We start from the raw sequence: 9,376 nt of genomic DNA, 5'->3' as shown, positions 1-9,376 counted from the left end.
CTTAACAAGACCACAGTCAGGACCATCTCATTATTACCACAGGTAGACCCTCATTATTACCACAGGTAGACCCTCAACAAGACCACAGTCAGGACCCTCTCATTATTACCACAGGTAGACCCTCATTATTACCACAGGTAGACCCTCATTATTACCACAGGTAGACCCTCATTATTACCACAGGTAGACCCTCATTATTACCACAGGTAGACCCTCATTATTACCACAGGTAGACCCTTAACAAGACCACAGTCAGGGCCATCTCATTATTACCACAGGTAGACCCTCATTATTACCACAGGTAGACCCTCATTATTACCACAGGTAGACCCTCAACAAGACCACAGGTAGCCCTTAACAAGACCACAGTCAGGACCATCTCATTATTACCACAGGTAGACCCTCATTATTACCACAGGTAGACCCTTAACAAGACCACAGGTAGACCCTCATTATTACCACAGGTAGACCCTCATTATTACCACAGGTAGACCCTCAACAAGACCACAGGTAGACCCTCATTATTACCACAGGTAGACCCTCATTATTACCACAGGTAGACCCTCATTATTACCACAGGTAGACCCTCATTATTACCACAGGTAGACCCTTAACAAGACCACAGTCAGGACCATCTCATTATTACCACAGGTAGACCCTCAACAAGACCACAGGTAGACCCTCATTATTACCACAGGTAGACCCTCATTATTACCACAGGTAGACCCTCATTATTACCACAGGTAGACCCTTAACAAGACCACGGTCAGGACCATCTCATTATTACCACAGGTAGACCCTCATTATTACCACAGGTAGACCCTCAACAAGACCACAGTCAGGACCCTCTCATTATTACCACAGGTAGACCCTTAACAAGACCACAGTCAGGACCCTCTCATTATTACCACAGGTAGACCCTCATTATTACCACAGGTAGACCCTCATTATTACCACAGGTAGACCCTCATTATTACCACAGGTAGACCCTCATTATTACCACAGGTAGACCCTCAACAAGACCACAGTCAGGACCATCTCATTATTACCACAGGTAGACCCTCATTATTACCACAGGTAGACCCTCATTATTACCACAGGTAGACCCTTAACAAGACCACAGTCAGGACCATCTCATTATTACCACAGGTAGACCCTCATTATTACCACAGGTAGACCCTCATTAATACCACAGGTAGACCCTTAACAAGACCACAGTCAGGACCATCTCATTATTACCACAGGTAGACCCTCATTATTACCACAGGTAGACCCTCATTATTACCACAGGTAGACCCTCATTATTACCACAGGTAGACCCTCATTATTACCACAGGTAGACCCTCATTATTACCACAGGTAGACCCTCATTATTACCACAGGTAGACCCTCATTATTACCACAGGTAGACCCTCAACAAGACCACGGTCAGGACCATCTCATTATTACCACAGGTAGACCCTCATTATTACCACAGGTAGACCCTCAACAAGACCACAGTCAGGACCATCTCATTATTTCCACAGGTAGAACCTCATTATTACCACAGGTAGACCTTCATTATTACCACAGTCAGGACCCTCTCATTATTACCACAGGTAGACCCTCAACAAGACCACAGTCAGGACCATCTCATTATTTCCACAGGTAGAACCTCATTATTACCACAGGTAGACCCTCATTATTACCACAGGTAGACCCTCATTATTACCACAGGTAGACCCTTAACAAGTGTCATGCTGTAGAGAGCTGTCTCCAACTGTCCGTCATTATTGGTTCTGCCCCAACGTCCAACCTCTACCCACCTATCTGAGATCTGTAATGTGTGGAATTGTAGGGCAGCTGTGGTTGACCTACGGTGTAGTTGCTAATAGTGTAGAGCAGCTGTGGTTGACCTACGGTGTAGTTGCTAATAGTGTAGAGCAGCTGTGGTTGACCTACGGTGTAGTTGCTAATAGTGTAGAGCAGCTGTGGTTGAACTACGGTGTAGTTGCTAATAGTGTAGGTTCTAGGCCTAGTTCTACTCCATGGTTCTCTGTGCTGAGTCTGTTAGTCTTTGAGTCTGTGAGTCTGTGAGTCTGAGTCTGTGAGTCTGAGTGTTGAGGGGTTGCTGAAGGATTGTCTCACCTAGGCCTAAACCCCCTCACCCCCATACCAGACACTGAAGTGCAGGACTCTGTGATCTTTGCTGTGTCTGGGTGGAATTGTATGGCAGCTGTGGCTGTAACAGGATGGATGTCCTCCCGAGTGGCGCAGCGGTCTGGCACGGAACTCAAACCGGCTGCGCCCGTGCGCCATCGTGCATAAATGTATTTAGTCCCCCCACACCAAATGCGATCACGACACGCAGGTTAAAATATCATAACAAACTCTGAACCAATTACATTAATTTGGAGACAGGTCGAAAAGCATGAAACATTTATGGCAATTTAGCTAGCTAGCTTGCACTTGCTAGCTAATTTGTTCTGGGATATAAACATTGAGTTGTTATTTTACCTGAAATGCACAAGGTCCTCTACTCCACCAATTAATCCACACATAAAACGGCCAACCGAATCGTTTCTAGTCATCTCTACTCTTGCCAGGCTTTTTCTTCTCTTGACTTTATATTGCGATTGAAAACTTTCATAAATTAGGTGCATTACCGCTACTGACCTCGTCCATCTTCAGTCACCCACGTGGGTATAACCAATGAGGAGATTGCACGTGGGTACCTGCTTCTATAAACCAATGAGGAAATGGGAGAGGCAGGACTTGCAGCTCGATCTGCGTCAGAAATAGAACTGACTTTTATTTTAGCCCTTGGCAACGCAGGAGCTCGTTCGCGCTAGCTACTACCTCTACCCACCTCTCTGGTGATCTCTGCTGGGTAGAATTGGAGGACAGGCTGATTGGCAGCGTATCTTACTCTGTAATAATGTTAGGGTCGGCTGAAGTGCTCTGTCATTTAGCTGTCCTCTTCCACACTGCCTTCTAGGAAATTATCTAATTATAGTTTTTAAATCCATCCGTTGCTTTTTTGTTGCAAAATAGGTTATTTTTACAACTTCCCCCGACATAATGTTTCATAAAGTGCATCCCAAAGTGCATCATTTTCCCTATATAGTGCACAGTAGTATCCAACAGAGACTAACACAACCAGAGGTTTCCCCTGTAGTGGCTCTCCCTTTAAATAGAATGGAATGTGCTTGTGGAGAGTGTGCGTCTGTATGTCTTTGTGTGTGTGTGTGGGCGGGTGCATGTGTGTGTGTGTGTATTTTTCCGCCAGAGACTAGCAACACACCCTTGTGTGTAGTGGTTAGCTCCAACCCGCTACAACACAGTCTGTGGTAATACCATTACAGGTTGATAAGGACAGTGTTGTTCCTGGTCAAACGGATGTTAGTCATTTCATATCAGACGTAGAACTTTTGAGTTGATAAAGAATTCTGTTGTTCTGGGACAGACTCTACGTCCCAAATGGCGCCCTATTCCCTATATAGGGCACTACTTTTGACCAGGGCCCATAAAAGTAGTGCTCTATATACCGTTGAAGTCGGAAGTTTACATAAACTTAGCTTGGAGTCATTAAAACTCGTTTTTCAACCACTCCACAAATTTATTGTAAACAAACTATAGTTTTGGCAAATCGGTTAGGACATCTACTTTGTGCATGACAAAAGTCATTTTTACAGACAGATTATGTCACTTATAATTCACTGTATCACAATTCCAGTGGGTCAGAAGTTTACATACACTAAGTTGACTGTGCCTTTAAACAGCTTGGAAAATTTCAGAAAATTATGTCCTGGCTTTAGAAGCTTCTGATAGGCTAATTGACATCATTTGAGTCAACTGGAGGTGTACCTGTGGATGTATTTCAAGGCCTACCTTCAAACTCAGTGCCTCTTTGCTTGACATCATGGGAAAATTAAAAGAAATCAGCCAAGACCTCAGAAAATAAAATTGTAGACCTCCACAAGTCTGGTTCATCCTTGGGAGCAATTTCCAAATGCCTGAAGGTACCACGTTCATCTGTACAAACAATAGTACGCAAGTATAAACACCATGGGACCACGCAGCCGTCATACCGCTCAGGAAGGAGACGCGTTCTGTCTCCTAGAGATAAACTTACTTTTGTGCGAAAAGTGCAAATCAATCCCAGAACAACAGCAAAGGACCTTGTGAAGATGCTGAAGGAAACAGGTACAAAAGTATCTATATCCACAGTAAAACGAGTCCTATATTGACATCACCTGAAAGGCCGCTCAGCAAGGAAGAAGCCACTGCTCCAAAACCACCATAAAAAAGACAGACTACGGTTTGCAACTGCACATGGGGGTCTGATGAAACAAAAATAGAACTGTTTGGCCATAATGACCATCGTTTTGTTTGGAGGAAAAAGGGGGAAGCTTGCAAGCCGAAGAACACCATCCCAACCGTGAAGCACGGGGGTGGCAGCATCATGTTGTGGGGGTGCTTTGCTGCAGGAGGGACTGGTGCACTTCACAAAATAGATGACATCATGAGGATGGGAAATTATGTGGATATATTGAAGCAACATCTCAAGACATCAGTCAGGAAGTGAAAGCTTGGTCGCAAATGGGTCTTCCAAATGGACAATGACCCAAAGCATACTTCCAAAGTTGTGGCAAAATGGCCTAAGGACAACAAAGTCAAGGTATTGGAGTGGCCATGACAAAGCCCTGACGTCAATCCCATAGAAAATTTGTGGGCAGAACTGAAAAAGCGTGTACGAGCAAGGAGGCCTACAAACCTGACTCAGTTACACCAGCTCTGTCAGGAGGAATGGGCCAAAATTCACCCAACTTATTGTGGGAAGCTTGTGGAAGGCTACCCAAAACATTTGACCCAAGTTAAACAATTTAAAGGCAATGCTACCAAATACTAATTGAGTGTATGTAAACTTCTGTCCCACTGGGAATGTGATAAAATAAATAAAAGCTGAAATAAATCATTCTCTACTATTATTCTGACATTTCACATCTTAAAATAAAGTGGTGATCCCAACTGACCTAAGACAGGGAATTTTTTACTGGGATTAAATGTCAGGAATTGTGAAAAACTGAGTTTAAATGTATTTGGCTAAGGTGTATGTAAACTTCCGACTTCAACTGTAGGAAAGAGGGTGTCATTTGGGCCGTACATTCTGTAACAGGTCAGTCAATATGGCCACTTCTCCATGGCCTCTGTGTGGTCTGTAGTGTAGACTATGTTGTCCAACCACACTGATCTAGTGTGGGGCCCTGGTCAAAACAAGTGGACTATGTACGGGATAGGTTGTCATTTGGGACATAGTTGTACTTGAACGTATGTTTTATGACCATGCAAAGCTGCGTAAGCCCTCGGCACGCTAAGATGACACGCTGAAACAATGTTTTCAGATCTACGTCACCTACTGTCACTATGACTACAGGTATTGTTCTCAGTGTTCCAGAGGTGTGTCACATAGCCTGGAGACTGATAGTACTCCCATCCCATGTAGATGTAATCCAAGACCAGTCAACAATCGTGTGTGTGTGTGTGTGTGTGTGTGTGTGTGTGTGTGTGTGTGTGTTGTGTGTGTGTGTGTGTGTCACAGAGAAACTACTGCTGATATCCAACACGACTAGTTAACAGCCCTGCCTACGTCTGACTAGCCCCGACCCTGAGATCTTAATCACGTGACGTACCTCAGAAGTCAAAGCACAGGGACTCTGATGAGATACCTAGATTTCAGACGGCTCCTTTCCACACACTGCAGCCAGACAAGACATTCCAAACATTTCAACAGCCTAGCCGTTCAGACTTATAGTTCTACTATGATGAAAAGCGGAAGGCTGTAGGCCCTATCTCTGTTATCGCGGTCATTAAAGGCCATTACCAGAGATGTTAAAGCGAGGCCCGTGGCCAGACACAGAGAGGACCCACATTCTTCTTATCTTGTTGTGAACGAACATCAGCTAACAGTATAGGCCTAACAATGCTTTAATAACTAGCAACCCCTGGCCTTTTCCCTTGAAACAACAGTAGATCTCAGATAGAGATAGCTAACGGCTTCAACCAGGCCCAACAGTATTTGCATCCCAAATGGCACCCTATTCCCTAAAGTGCACTACATTTGTATCGTACTGCACCATAGGGAATAAGGGGTGTGGTTTGGGACGCTGCCCATGGCTAATCATGTGCCCGGTCGGTGGGTCGGTACATGTGTGTTCACTTCAGCTAAGGGTAGTTTAAATGAGGGCCAAAGCGTGACCAGCTGGATTCTGCTTCTGTTTCCAGGGCGACCGTGGTGGCAGCTGCAGCCTTCCTGGATGCCTTTCAGAAAGTGGCTGACCTGGCCACCAACACACGAGGTAGGACCATGTACCTGTCCTGGGGTGGGGGGGGGGGGGGGGGGAGTGGCTGACCTGGCCACCAACACACGAGGTAGGACCATGTACCTGTCCTGGGGTGGGGTGGGGGGGGGGGGGGGGCACCAACACACCAGGTAGGACCATGTACCTGTCCTGTCCTGGGGTGGGGTGGGGGGAGTGGATGACCTGGCCACCAACACACCAGGTAGGACCATGTACCTGTCCTGGGGTGGGGGGGGGGGGGGGAGTGGCTGACCTGGCCACCAACACACGAGGTAGGACCATGTACCTGTCCTGGGGTGGGGGGGGGGGGGGGGAGTGGCTGACCTGGCCACCAACACACGAGGTAGGACCATGTACCCGTCCTGGGGTGGGGTGGGGGGAGTGGCTGACCTGGCCACCAACACACGAGGTAGGACCATGTACCTGTCCTGGGGTGGGGGGGGGCACCAACACACCAGGTAGGACCATGTACCTGTCCTGGGGTGGGGTGGGGGGGTATGACCAACACACGAGGTAGGACCATGTACCCGTCCTGGGGGGGGGGGGGGGGGTTGACCTGGCCACCAACACGCGAGGTAGGACAATGTACCCGTCCTGGGGTGGGGGGGGGTGGAGGGGAGCCTGTGGGGGTATGAGGTGCAGGAGGTCTTCAACATAGGCAGTCATACAGTCCCATAGACAATGGGAGCAGAATCGGCGGAATTAGGAAGTCTGTTCTACTGTTCTGTTGTCCTGTTGTTCAAGCTGAACGTCCTGGGATGGAATCCTGTGTGAAGTTGAACATCCTGGCTGAGGTGGATTTACTAGGTTATAGTTAGCCCACTACAACATGTGGTAATTATTAGGCTATAGTTAGCCCACTACAACATGTGGTAATTATTAGGCTATAGTTAGCCCACTACAACATGTGGTAATTATTAGACTATAGTTAGCCCACTACAACATGTGGTAATTATTAGACTATAGTTAGCCCACTACAACATGTGGTAATTATTAGACTATAGTTAGCCCACTACAACATGTGGTAATTATTAGGCTATAGTTAGCCCACTACAACATGTGGTAATTATTAGACTATAGTTAGCCCACTACACTACAACATGTGGTAATTATTAGACTATAGTTAGCCCACTACACTACAACATGTGGTAATTAGTAGACTATAGTTAGCCCACTACAACATGTGGTAATTATTAGACTATAGTTAGCCCACTACACTACAACATGTGGTAATAAGTAGACTATAGTTAGCCCACTACACTACAACATGTGGTAATTAGTAGACTATAGTTAGCCCACTACACTACAACATGTGGTAATTATTAGACTATAGTTAGCCCACTACAACATGTGGTCATTATTAGACTATAGTTAGCCCACTACAACATGTGGTAATTATTAGACTATAGTTAGCCCACTACAACATGTGGTCATTATTAGACTATAGTTAGCCCACTACATCATGTGGTCATTATTAGACTATAGTTAGCCCACTACAACATGTGGTAATTATTAGACTATAGTTAGCCCACTACACTACAACATGTGGTAATTAGTAGACTATAGTTAGCCCACTACAACATGTGGTAATTATTAGACTATAGTTAGCCCACTACACTACAACATGTGGTAATTATTAGACTATAGTTAGCCCACTACACTACAACATGTGGTGATTATTAGACTATAGTTAGCCCACTACAACATGTGGTAATTAGTAGACTATAGTTAGCCCACTACAACATGTGGTAATTATTAGACTATAGTTAGCCCACTACAACATGTGGTCATTATTAGACTATAGTTAGCCCACTACAACATGTGGTAATTATTAGACTATAGTTAGCCCACTACAACATGTGGTAATTAGTAGACTATAGTTAGCCCACTACAACATGTGGTAATTATTAGACTATAGTTAGCCCACTACACTACAACATGTGGTAATTATTAGACTATAGTTAGCCCACTACAACATGTGGTCATTATTAGACTATAGTTAGCCCACTACAACATGTGGTAATTATTAGACTATAGTTAGCCCACTACAACATGTGGTAATTAGTAGACTATAGTTAGCCCACTACAACATGTGGTAATTATTAGACTATAGTTAGCCCACTACAACATGTGGTAATTAGTAGACTATAGTTAGCCCACTACACTACAACATGTGGTAATTATTAGACTATAGTTAGCCCACTACAACATGTGGTAATTATTAGACTATAGTTAGCCCACTACAACATGTGGTAATTATTAGACTATAGTTAGCCCACTACAACATGTGGTAATTATTAGACTATAGTTAGCCCACTACAACATGTGGTAATTATTAGACTATAGTTAGCCCACTACACTACAACATGTGGTAATTATTAGACTATAGTTAGCCCACTACAACATGTGGTAATTATTAGACTATAGTTAGCCCACTACACTACAACATGTGGTAATTAGTAGACTATAGTTAGCCCACTACACTACAACATGTGGTAATTATTAGACTATAGTTAGCCCACTACAACATGTGGTCATTATTAGACTATAGTTAGCCCACTACATCATGTGGTCATTATTAGACTATAGTTAGCCCACTACAACATGTGGTAATTATTAGACTATAGTTAGCCCACTACAACATGTGGTAATTATTAGACTATAGTTAGCCCACTACACTACAACATGTGGTAATTATTAGGCTATAGTTAGCCCACTACAACATGTGGTAATTAGTAGACTATAGTTAGCCCACTACAACATGTGGTAATTATTAGACTATAGTTAGCCCACTACAACATGTGGTGATTATTAGACTATAGTTAGCCCACTACAACATGTGGTAATTACTAGACTATAGTTAGCCCACTACAACATGTGGTAATTATTAGAATATAGTTAGCCCACTACAACATGTGGTAATTAGTAGACTATAGTTAGCCCACTACAACATGTGGTAATTATTAGACTATAGTTAGCCCACTGCAACATGTGGTGATTATTAGACTATAGTTAGCCCACTACAACATGTGGTA

The 9,376-nt window shown here is 44.2% G+C and overlaps 1 long non-coding RNA gene across 1 annotated transcript in view; it reads left to right on the top strand.

Moving 5' to 3' along the window:
- The window catches only part of LOC129856852 (uncharacterized), a 10,867-nt gene extending 4,520 nt beyond the window's left edge, over positions 1-6,347 (top strand). Inside the window, exon 3 of the long non-coding RNA XR_008759821.1 lies at positions 6,265-6,347. This is a non-coding gene — a long non-coding RNA (uncharacterized LOC129856852). The remainder of the gene's footprint in view (positions 1-6,264) is intronic.
- Positions 6,348-9,376: the final 3,029 nt, after the last annotated feature.

The sequence above is a fragment of the Salvelinus fontinalis genome, chromosome 6 (genome assembly GCF_029448725.1).
Source record: "Salvelinus fontinalis isolate EN_2023a chromosome 6, ASM2944872v1, whole genome shotgun sequence".
Lineage (NCBI taxonomy): Eukaryota > Metazoa > Chordata > Actinopteri > Salmoniformes > Salmonidae > Salvelinus > Salvelinus fontinalis.
The sequence above is the reverse complement of the archived record's forward strand: the minus strand, read 5'-3'. Positions and strand labels throughout refer to the sequence as shown.